At 47.0% G+C, this 12,994-nt stretch overlaps 1 protein-coding gene across 1 annotated transcript in view; it reads left to right on the plus strand.

Annotated features, from left to right (window-relative positions):
• KCNT1 (potassium sodium-activated channel subfamily T member 1) overlaps window positions 1–12,994 on the plus strand; it is a 739,470-nt gene that overhangs the window by 157,168 nt on the left and 569,308 nt on the right. The gene's annotated exons all lie outside the window — the stretch shown is intronic.

Here is a 12,994-nt window from a genome sequence, read left to right on the forward strand (position 1 = left end):
TAATTCTCGGTGGCATAATTACTCTCAATTACCGTAAAATGACTCATACTTATGCATAATTGCAAAAGAAGCATAATCCAGCAATTTAGCTCAAATTTTTCAGTGCATAATGCATTGTCCTGCTAAGAAAATAGTCCGAAATGCTACAGTACAATAACAGCAGTAGCCAAGAGCCAGTCACTGTCTGTTCATTAGTTGTTCCTGTGCACCTGCGGTAAGATTTTTGCTCCTAAAATCTTGTAATTATTCAAGCTGGCATCATTTCGGTAATATCACATCACAAGAGTAATGTGTAATTACTTAAATTACTCACATCACTCCACCATAGTACACATTTTCAACAGGGCTAGTGATAAGCCAATTATGGTGGGGGTGTCGGTTATAGTTAGTTCAGTGAACTATAACTGGTGAATTTCAGTGTTTTTTATTTTTTAAACATTCATTTTTATGTTATTTTAACACAGTACTTTCCCCAAAAAAGTTAATTCACCTCAGCTCCTACATGGTAGTTTTTGGGCTGATCCTTCAAGTTGGGGGCTAAGAAAAAGGCAGCTGTGCGGTCCTAAAAAGTTTTTACCCCAAGCAAATTCCTTTAGGAATTTTGGGAAGTGTTTTAGAAAAAATGGTTTAACAGAATGACACCATATTTGGCAGAAAGCTAGCTCTTTACTCAGAAAGCATGCTTTTTAATTTGGTTCAATCTCTTCAGCGATGTTTGAGAAATTAGGGTTTAAAAGTTAGTGATGTCTGGGTGGTTAGTCCAGCTGGAGTATTTCAGTACTCCAGCACGACCACAAATTCAAACACATTGAGAGATCGGATTGGCCGAGAGGGCTCTTTTCCTGTCACTCATTTCAATACTACCAGACAGCTACCAGTCCCAAAAGAACTAAGTGATCTGATTAGCTGGCTGCAATTCAAGCAGTTATGTCAAGACTGCCATTGCACGACATGCAAATTCAGTCCCTGTGTTTTGAAACTGCTAAAAATAAAGATGTAACGGTGCCCCGTGATAGGGGCAGGGGGTTTCGTAAAGTGATACTGCCAGGGTGTAAAAAATATGAAAAAAAATGTCCACTGGCAGCTTCCGCTGTACCTCCACAGGAGGCAGTCTGGAACACGTATGGTCCTGCAGGACCTCTGTAAAATCACACAGATGGTCCAGGGCTTGATGTTGAAGCCACTTCCTCCTACTCCTGTTCACTCAGCACAGAAACATATCTCAGATGCCTCACCTGGATTTGCTTCCTTATTCTATATTTCCTAAATGACTACTGCATTGCAGTACATCTGCTCAACTGCTTTCTTTTGTCCCGGAGGGATTGACAGGCAATCCCATACAACAAAATCCTTTGTTCTTTCCAGAATCTCCTCTTCTTCTAACTCTTCAGGTCTATCCTGTTCATATGCCACATTTTGTTTGGAGAAATTCCCCCAGAAATTTAAATATTTCCCAAAAAAGATGGAAGGACCAGCATAAAGAAGTGTTTACACACAAGTTCTACTCCCAACTGAGGTTGAAAGGGTGGAAGCTTCCTTCTAATGAAGGAAAATAGCGATTTCAAATACTCAAATTAGTTCTAAATGTGTTGTAGGCCCTGCTGTACCAAAATTATGTACTGTAGCACTGCTACTCTCAAAAAGAGGAAACGTCACAGAAAGACACAAGGCGTTGTCATTAATTGTTCCTATGGGACCTGTGGCAAAAAAAATATTAGCCATTAGGTTGAAATGAAAACACTTGATAAAATTCACATTATACCCTACTGTGCTAATAAGATTTTACTTTGAGTAAAAAATAAAACTTTCATTGAAAAAAGCAAAGTTTATAATGATGTTATAGTTAGGTATGGTAATAACATCTCACTTTATGTTTCAAAGAATTAGTGAGGCCACTGAGCCCCATGTTAGCAGAAACATTGCTCCATAGGTGGGAGAGAACCTCTGAATGAAAAAGAACTACAACTCTTCTATGCTCAAGAAAATCCAGCAATTGAGGCTGATAAATCACTATCAGTACCTTAGGACAGGAAAGATGTCTGACATCCAGCAAATTGTATGCAACTGTGGAAATTGCATTCTTAGAGCGATCCCTGAAAACGTTGGAACAGATGACACTAGTGGGCAAAATACACAACTGTTAGATCTGGGGGTCTCTAGTTGTCAGAGGTAGGTACCACTGTCCAAATAGGGACCCTTGCTTCTAGTCAGGGCAAGGAGATAACCCTCTGAGATAACCCCTGCTCACCCTCTAGGTAGCTTGGCACGAGCAGTCTAGGCTAACCAGAGGCAATGCGTAAACTATTTGTACCAACACTCACAGTAACACAGTGAAAACACCACAAACCGACTCCACAACAGTTTAGAAAAATAAAGGTATTTTTAATCTAAACTACACAAGACCAAAACGACAAAAATCCAACATACACAGTTCAAGAATATGGTTTCAAAAAGAGTTCTTAAGGTTGCATTAGAATTCTCTACGTTGCGATAGAATTCTCTACTGATGCGTGAAAAGTTCACAGTTGCGTCACGTTTACTCACAGTACCTTTTAGTTGCAACAAAGTTCCAAAAGCAGAAGCTGGTGCGGTGGAAAACAAGCGATGCGTTGCTCCTGAGACCCTGGGGAGGCGATGCGACAGCCCCGCTGCAGCAGCGGGCGTGTTGCGACGAATCCGGTCTGTATGGGGAGGAAGGCCACTTGTATGGATTCCGATGCGTAGGTTCCGTAGGAAGTCTGTTCTCGCAAAGGCACGATGCGACGATCTCGTAGGGGCTGCGACGATCTCCGGGGCGACGATGCGCGGTCCAGCGGGGATCCTCTCTCTCGCAGCTCCTCGATGCGTTGATTCTGCGACGATGCTCGCAGCGACGTGATGCGGTCCGCAAGCAAGCGGTGCGGCGATCTCACCCAGCGACGACAGGCTCTGTGACGATACTCGCAGCGATGTTCGATTCTCCCGCACCGGTCTGGTGCGTCCCGCAAACGGAGGATGCGGCGTCTCTGGCAGCGGCATCAGGCGCTGCGACGATCTCGACCTCCGTAGCGGCGGGAAACTTCTCGCACTGTCGGGGATGCGCTCCGCAAGCGAGCGATGCGACACTTTTCAGATTCAAAAGTCACTCAAGCTTAGTTTCAAGCTTCCCAGCTCAGGTACAACTTCCAGAGGCCCCACAACTGGATCAAGCACTCTAGGAAGGACAGAACTCTCTCAGCAGAGTTCAGGGAAGCTGGGGGTGAAGTCCTTTTGTTCCTGGGACTTCAAAACAGGGAGCCAGCTCTTCTCAGGCCCTTGGAGATTCCTTCAAGACAGGGGACACAGCTCAGCAGCAAAGTCCTTCCCCTCTCCTTGGCAGCAAAGCAACAGGTCAGTCCAGCAGAGCAACAGCAGGACAATCTTCCTTCTTCAGTTTCAGCTTTCTCCTTGGCAGAGGTTCCTTCTTGATTTCCAGGATGATCTAATTTTCTGTTGTCAGGGGTCCTGTACTTATACCCCTAAAGTCTTTGTTCTCTCTGTGCATGTGGGCCCTGAGCCCGGCCTGAACCAGTTCTGGGTGTTTCCTGAGTACTTTGTTTTGCTGGCTGCTTCTTTCCTTTCAGAGTGAGGGGCAGGGTCCTCAGCCGCCCAGCAGGAGGTGGAGCCAGTATTGTGGGGGGAAAGCCCAGCCCTGGAGCACTTTGTTGACATGATTCCTTCTCTCCTTTCACAGTGCAGGGCAGAGACATCAGACGCACCACAGGGGGTGGAGCCAGCACTGTGGGGGGCGGGCACAGTCCTATTCAGGCCCAGGTGCTAACTCCTCCCACCACTCAAGTTGCAAATGCAGTCATTCAGCCTAGGGCTGACTCAGCCAGCCTCCTGGGGAATTCCCCAGCCCCTGTCACTCTCAAACCAGACAGTCAATACACAAACAGGCCCAGGCACACAGAAGGGTCAGACAAGAGAACAGCAACTTTCTAAACGTGCTGTTCTCAAACACAGGATTTAAAAACAACCTTTCCTAAAAGATGTGTTATTAAATTCTGAGTTCAGGGACACTAGATACTTATGTCCTATCTTGTTCCTATGGGAAGAAATGCTGTTAACCACTGTAGCCAGCATCCCCCATGTTAATCTATGGAGCAAGATAGCCTTAGAATAGTGAAAAACGAAAATGGCTGTAATTCACTACCAGAACATGTTACCTGCACCAGTACATGCTCTACCTTTCACATACACTGCACCCTGCCCAGGGGGGGTACCTTGGGCCTTCCATAGGGGTGACTGATGTCCACAAAAAGGGAAGGGTTAGGCCTGGTCAGTGGGGACACTGACCAGGAGGACATGGCAGTTCTAAACTGCACACAGGCACTGCAGTGTCAGGCCTGAGACATCATTTTAGGGCTACTCCTGTGGGTGGCACAATCAGTGCTGCATGCCCACTAGTAGCATTTGTCATCACCAGCCCTGGCACACCCAGTGCATTTTACTAGGGACTTCATGGTGAAACAAATATACCAATCATGTATATCCAATCATGATACCAATTTACATAGAGAGCATATGCACTTTAGCACTGATCAGCAGTGGTAAAGTGCGCAGAGTCCTATTGCCAACAGCCACGGGTCAGGAAAAATAAGTGAGGAAGAAGCAAAAAGTTTGGGGATGACCCTGCAAGAAGGGCCAGTTCCAACACAACCCCCTTCCAGCCTAAAGCCAGGGTAGACCAATCGATACCTCGATGGTATTCCCTGCTTAAGGCGATAGAACATGGAAACTGACCCACACAACAGGGCAGTCCTGTTCTACGCCGTCCAAAACCCAGTTGGATCACTCTATCCATACTCTCAGGGTCCACCATGTCAATCCATGTGGAACCCTTCTCCTCACCTGTGGACACCACCTCTGCAGCACCTAACCTTAATTTCCTCACAGGTGTGTCCCAACAGACTGACAGCAAGCCACAGTGACCACCAACAGTGATCAGGGATGAGACCCAGGCCTCATGCCTCTCAGGGCGCTCAAACCTCTGTGGCGTCAGAGAGTGGGGGGCAGTAGCCCCAGGTGCTTGGCACCTTTTGTCCACTCCCTCTCTTGTCAGGTCAGGTCTGACACTCTGGCACTGACCCACCAGTCCCGGACCTGTATCCGGTGGCTGGACAGGAGGCTGGGGAGGGCTTCCCCACAGCCGGCCCTCCTCTTCCTTGGGGCGCTGTACCCTCCAACCTGGAGCGGTAACCCCTTCTAGAATAGTCAGGGCACCTGTGGCAGGTATCCTGCACCATTCACCCACCAGGTCAGGGCTGCTATCCTGCAACTGGTATTCCAGGTCAGGGGGGACACCCCAGACCTGGCCCTCAAACCTATGCTCCAAATCCTCCAGGTCAGACAGCACCTGAACCTGGCTTCCCCCTCCAGGGACTAACCCCTGCAGTGAAACACTTGCCTGGCGCACCAGGACTTCACTCACTGAGGTGCCTATACTGGTAGACAGTACCCACCTGGCCAACACAACGGTGTGGCCCAGTCCACCCCCAGGGTGAGACTCCTGCCCTCCTTCCAGGGGCAACCCTGTCCACCAAGACAACCAAGAACACAACTTTCCTACCAGTCCAGGACCTCCCTCCAGCAACTGGTCTCCCAACCTAGGGTTTAACCCCTCAGGTTGTACCGGGGTCAGGGGCGAGGACTCCCTCCCTCTGCACCCCCTTCCAGAGCGCTGCACCCACCCTACTGGAGGGGTACCCCTGGGAACCATATTGGTCAGGACACTGGTTACAGATGTCCTTCCTTCCAGGTCAGGCAAATCCTGAACCTGGTCTCCCAACCCAGGGACCAATACCTGCAGTTGTACACTTGCCTGGCACGCCAGGACTTCTGGGGACTCCCATAGTACCCCCTTGAGGGTGACACACAACTCATGTGTCCTGTGACAGTCTGCCTGGCGCAGATCTCCCGACCCCTGTCCACCTGACAGTGCGGGAAGATCCCCCAGGACAGAAGTGAGGTCACCATGGTCACTCACTGGGGACTGAGCCCTTACGACTGGTCCCTGACCCACTGGTTCACCCACTGGGGACTCCCTCCCCCTCTCACCCCTCAGTTTGGACTTCTGCACCCTCCCAAATGGAGCGGCACTGCCAGACACCAGAACTGATGGAGGCCTGGTTACAGGCACTCCCCGTTCGCCAGACACTAGGAGATCCTCCTCAAATGGCCTACAAGTACAGTCTAGGTCCCCAACCTGGTGTTCCCTTAAGGAACCCTCTAGGCCCTGAGACTGGGTTTCGGGCACCATGAGACACACCGTCCCACACTCATTCCTTCTCCACTGAGTCCGGACATGAGCCCCTACACCCCTCCCACTACACTGGGACCTAACTGGGCTACACTGAACCTCTTCCACCTCACAGGTCTGGAAGATATCTAAGCCACTCCTTTTGGGATCACTCCCCAATGCCTCCTCAGACTCTCTGGAATCCACCAAGAGGTCTGCCTCCAACGCAAGCTCTCTGGGATCAGAGAACTCACACTCCACCGGGTGTTGGCATAGCTCTGGAAAACAGGGACTTAAAATATGCTCTCCAACAAATGAATCACACAGCCCCCCACAGTTGTTAACCAAGCTACCCTTTGCCTCACCCTCCAGTGCCTCACACAAGTACCCCACACCACTCTCCTGAGACTGGCAAGACAGTATCTGACTGTCTCTGTCACACAACCCACACTCTTCTGGCTGGTCTTCACACACACACCAAGGTTTCTACCATGGGGAAACCCCTCTCCCTGTACCTCTCATCTAGAGTCAGTAGAGTGTCCCTCCCACCACTAGGAATATGGTCCTCTGTGCCAGTCCCCCAATCTACTTCAGGGACACTGCACTCCACTGGAACTACATCATAAACCTGGACCACCTGGTGTATGTTGACCCCCTCCCTCAAGTCAGGCGCCACATCTCTGGGTGTTTGTACCTTTCTCTCAGCACTAGATATCTTAAACATGCTGCCACCTTCTGAGCTGGACTCCACCTCCAACTCAGCAAAGCTCCTTCCTTGAGCATCCCATTTTTCTTTCTGGGCTAAGGCCCACCGGATCATACCTTCCTTGTTTAGCCGGTCTAATTCTCTGCACCTTTGCTCAGCAGCAAGGAGCCACTCATCTTTCTCTTCCTCACTGTCAGAGAAGTCATCCTCCTCAGAATCATCTGCTAATGTTGCTTCCCAAATTCTGGCCTCATGGGAATACAGGCATGCCTCAAGATCCCTCCTTGTGGAACCTTTCTCAATGGGCAGCCCCCTCTTCTTGCAAAAGGCTTTTATCTCCTCTTCTGTGTAAATGCACAGGTGGAAAAAGTTGACTTCCATTTTGGCAGGATTTTACAGGTGCAACACTAACCAGAGTCTCAATATCCAAAAATACTTCCAGGAGGACACCGGAAAAAACAAACAGTATGTGGTGGCGTAGTGGTCTGCACTCACTAGTGATGTACACCAATTACTGTGGGTCAAGTACAAATACAAGTTCAAATCCCACCGCCTGACCACCAATGTTAGATCTGGGGGTCTCTAGTTGTCAGAGGTAGGTACCACTGTCCAAATAGGGACCCTTGCTTCTAGTCAGGGCAAGGAGATAACCCTCTGAGATAACCCCTGCTCAGCCTCTAGGTAGCTTGGCACGAGCAGTCTAGGCTAACCAGAGGCAATGCGTAAAGTATTTGTACCAACACTCACAGTAACACAGTGAAAACACCACAAACCGACTCCACAACAGTTTAGAAAAATAAAGGTATTTTTAATCTAAACTACACAAGACCAAAACGACAAAAATCCAACATACACAGTTCAAGAATATGGTTTCAAAAAGAGATCTTAAGGTTGCATTAGAATTCTCTACGTTGCGATAGAATTCTCTACTGATGCGTGAAAAGTTCACAGTTGCGTCACGTTTACTCACAGTACCTTTTAGTTGCAACAAAGTTCCAAAAGCAGAAGCTGGTGCGGTGGAAAACAAGCGATGCGTTGCTCCTGAGACCCTGGGGAGGCGATGCGACAGCCCCGCTGCAGCAGCGGGCGTGTTGCGACGAATCCGGTCTGTATGGGGAGGAAGGCCACTTGTATGGATTCCGATGCGTAGGTTCCGTAGGAAGTCTGTTCTCGCAAAGGCACGATGCGACGATCTCGTAGGGGCTGCGACGATCTCCGGGGCGACGATGCGCGGTCCAGCGGGGATCCTCTCTCTCGCAGCTCCTCGATGCGTTGATTCTGCGACGATGCTCGCAGCGACGTGATGCGGTCCGCAAGCAAGCGGTGCGGCGATCTCACCCAGCGACGACAGGCTCTGCGACGATACTCGCAGCGATGTTCGATTCTCCCGCACCGGTCTGGTGCGTCCCGCAAACGGAGGATGCGGCGTCTCTGGCAGCGGCGTCAGGCGCTGCGACGATCTCGACCTCCGTAGCGGCGGGAAACTTCTCGCACTGTCGGGGATGCGCTCCGCAAGCGAGCGATGCGACACTTTTCAGATTCAAAAGTCACTCAAGCTTAGTTTCAAGCTTCCCAGCTCAGGTACAACTTCCAGAGGCCCCACAACTGGATCAAGCACTCTAGGAAGGACAGAACTCTCTCAGCAGAGTTCAGGGAAGCTGGGGGTGAAGTCCTTTTGTTCCTGGGACTTCAAAACAGGGAGCCAGCTCTTCTCAGGCCCTTGGAGATTCCTTCAAGACAGGGGACACAGCTCAGCAGCAAAGTCCTTCCCCTCTCCTTGGCAGCAAAGCAACAGGTCAGTCCAGCAGAGCAACAGCAGGACAATCTTCCTTCTTCAGTTTCAGCTTTCTCCTTGGCAGAGGTTCCTTCTTGATTTCCAGGATGATCTAATTTTCTGTTGTCAGGGGTCCTGTACTTATACCCCTAAAGTCTTTGTTCTCTCTGTGCATGTGGGCCCTGAGCCCGGCCTGAACCAGTTCTGGGTGTTTCCTGAGTACTTTGTTTTGCTGGCTGCTTCTTTCCTTTCAGAGTGAGGGGCAGGGTCCTCAGCCGCCCAGCAGGAGGTGGAGCCAGCATTGTGGGGGGAAAGCCCAGCCCTGGAGCACTTTGTTGACATGATTCCTTCTCTCTTTCACAGTGCAGGGCAGAGACATCAGACGCACCACAGGGGGTGGAGCCAGCACTGTGGGGGGCGGGCACAGTCCTATTCAGGCCCAGGTGCTAACTCCTCCCACCACTCAAGTTGCAAATGCAGTCATTCAGCCTAGGGCTGACTCAGCCAGCCTCCTGGGGAATTCCCCAGCCCCTGTCACTCTCAAACCAGACAGTCAATACACAAACAGGCCCAGGCACACAGAAGGGTCAGACAAGAGAACAGCAACTTTCTAAAAGTGCTGTTCTCAAACACAGGATTTAAAAACAACCTTTCCTAAAAGATGTGTTATTAAATTCTGAGTTCAGGGATACTAGATACTTATGTCCTATCTTGTTCCTATGGGAAGAAATGCTGTTAACCACTGTAGCCAGCATCCCCCATGTTAATCTATGGAGCAAGATAGCCTTACAATAGTGAAAAACGAAAATGGCTGTAATTCACTACCAGAACATGTTACCTGCACCAGTACATGCTCTACCTTTCACATACACTGCACCCTGCCCAGGGGGGTACCTTGGGCCTTCCATAGGGGTGACTGATGTCCACAAAAAGGGAAGGGTTAGGCCTGGTCAGTGGGGACACTGACCAGGAGGACATGGCAGTTCTAAACTGCACACAGGCACTGCAGTGTCAGGCCTGAGACATCATTTTAGGGCTACTCCTGTGGGTGGCACAATCAGTGCTGCATGCCCACTAGTAGCATTTGTCAACACCAGCCCTGGCACACCCAGTGCATTTTACTAGGGACTTCATGGTGAAACAAATATACCAATCATGTATATCCAATCATGATAACAATTTACATAGAGAGCATATGCACTTTAGCACTGATCAGCAGTGGTAAAGTGCGCAGAGTCCTATTGCCAACATCCACGGGTCAGGAAAAATAAGTGAGGAAGAAGCAAAAAGTTTGGGGATGACCCTGCAAGAAGGGCAAGTTCCAACAACAACAAATATCCAAAGAAAGAATCTACAGTTTCCAATTAGGGCGAGATTTGAGAAGGTAAATATTATGTTGGTCAATGAGGAGTTGCCATTCCAAATTAGTCTGATGGCACTGCTCCACAAAATAGAACAAAACACACATGTAGTGTAAAAGTAAAGTATTTCTAAGGATCCATTTACTAGTGGTCCTGTTAATCTGGTTTTGGTGGCAACAGGATTACCGGTGTCCCGGTAGTTCCAACCGCAAACCAACCTGAAAAATGCTGATGGAAACAGGTTATAATTTCGAGATGCGCATCCTACGTGAAGAGATTACAGCAACATATAGTATCAGCTAGAACAGGTGTGGTAACAGAATCCTGTATCTCGGATACCATGCGCCATTTTTTTGTTCCCTTTTGATCATCCTACATGTGATGACATTCTAGGTGGAGCAATCACAAATGTATTTCTTCCTGGATGTGGCTGCGGAGATTAAAGAAAGACTGAAGACATTGCAAGAAGCAAAGAAAGGACTCATAGAGAAGAGAACAAAACAAGGCCTCCTCTTTCATGTAACCCTACAAACCACCTACAAATATCGGAAGCAATGTGGAGGAAGCAAAATAATCTGGAAATAGCTGCTAAAATGGCCACTACTACATTATGACCAGGGACTAACAATGCAGTGGCATAAAAGGTGCAAAAAGCGTGAAAGATTACAGAAAATGGGCTTTAAAAATAGCCTTCATGCTAGGAGTGAAAGGTCATCCAAAAATCAAATAGTTATTTTGCGTTTGGGAATGAAAGATGTTCTACTGGTACATTTGGTAAACAAGGTGTCAGAGAAAAACTGAAGAGAATAATGCACAGAGAACCAAAGTTATTCAGACATGGTGGATTAAAATGAGACATACAAATGAAATATTAAGCCCTCCGGCCCTCACTGACAATTTAGGCAGTTTATGAACCCAGTACTGCAGAACAATTGCTTTATGGAAGATGTAGCTAGTAATTTAATAACTTTAAAATATATTATTGAATATATCTGGCAAAAATACAGGATGAAACCATTCTCATGCTCTTTTTTTATTTTTTATTCAGAAATTCTTTATTCGATTACCCAGAACCATCAAAGTACAAAAGTATGACATTAAAAACAGACAAATTATATCATAAATGAATTTGATAGCGCAATACAATCAGATAAAATCATTGTGGTACTATGTCCTAAAAAAGAAAATAAGAAGGCCCAGGGGCACTAGTTCTCATTCTCTTGATTCCTCCAGCCCACACTGGCCCGCCAATCAGATTTATTTACTTCACTACCATAAACCCTTGAAAGCCAGCCCTAGCTTTTTTATGATAACTTAAAAAAAAACTGGTACTGGCCTGGGTCCAGAGCTTAATTTGAGCCCGTGCTTTCTGGTGCGCGGCACCGGCAATAGCTTGTCAACACCAGCGCTTGTGACAGTCTGCCAAAAGGTGGCGCTGTCTGGCTAATTTTAAGATGACCACAAGGACAGTTAATTATTAATTTGATATCCATTAAAAATTACTATTACTTGCCGCCCAAGCCACTCTTATAGCATTTGGGTCCTGAAATAGTGTTAATTGTCAGACTTGTAGGAGTGCGATGGTTAGTAGGTGTGTTGCTACTATCATTAGCAGTATGGCAGGGGCAATGTGTGGTGCAAGTTGCAGTGGCCTCCTGACGAGAGCCCTGGCACTTATTATTTTGCAAATTAAACACTGTCTGGGACCAAGACTTGTATAAGAAATGGTATTTTGTAGTAGTCTGCCCACATTTTGAGATTGGGTTTGTCGATATTAGAAGTCTATGCACTGTGATACTGCCATTTAGTGTCAGAGGATGTGTGATTTTTCCCTATACATATGTTGTAAATTTAGTTTCACCCTGCTGGTGTATTTAGCTTTCGAGTAAGGCAATAAATAGTAAGGCAGCACAGGAAATGCCCAAAATTCATTGATTTTAGCTATCAAATGTGTCCTGCAGTGTATATTTATATCACCTACATCTGTAACTAAAATGTGTGGCTCCAAAGAACAATACCATTTTACTCAAGCTGGCTGCCAACTTACAGCAATTCGGTAACAAAAGATTGCGAAAAGTGTCTTGTATAGGAAGCCTAATTTTATATTTATGTAAGTTGCCCCTAACTGTCCCCTTTAAATCACCACGGCTGGATCCTTCATGCATGAATGTGAATTCACCAAAATACTCGGGGTAGCAGAACTTACATCACATGCCATTTGACCATTACGTTCAATTACACACTCATGCTTACAATACACTCATTCCTTCATACACACACTCTCTTCCATAAGCACACTCTCACCCACAAACAAGCATGTTTTAATTACCTCAGTTGCAAAATTGGGTCATTTTCCAGGTAATTGGCCTACGTTTTTTATTACACTATTTGTGAATATTATGATATAATTCACTATTATTGTAATACAAAATTGACTGAAAACAAAGAAAGTGGAGCCACAACTGACGTCAATGAGGACGAACTAGTCCTGTGTTCATGGCTCCGATTTTAACACTTCTGATGCCAGGGGTGACAAAGGCAGAACCAGGGGCCATTAGGGATGAGCCAGGGTTCACAGCTGTGACCTTTGGTGACCCAAAATGACATCCATGACTTAATATATAAAAGGCGAGCAAAGAATATAATAGCCCCAAAATGAATGCAAAAATATTTGTTACTGTGTAGTCAGTTACATATCCTCCTGAGTAAACCTACTTATGAGTGAAGGTCAATCTAATTTTCAAAGGTCAGCACTGGAAGTTAGTAGAAACATGTATTTTCCACTTTTTATCAAAGTTTAAATTCAAAGGTGAAAGTATATTTTTGATATATGCAGTGAAAAAGATAATATTATAAAGGGTGTTGCATAAAAGCCAAAAAGAATAAAAAGGTTC

Source organism: Lissotriton helveticus, chromosome 5_1 (genome assembly GCF_964261635.1).
Source record: "Lissotriton helveticus chromosome 5_1, aLisHel1.1, whole genome shotgun sequence".
NCBI lineage: Eukaryota > Metazoa > Chordata > Amphibia > Caudata > Salamandridae > Lissotriton > Lissotriton helveticus.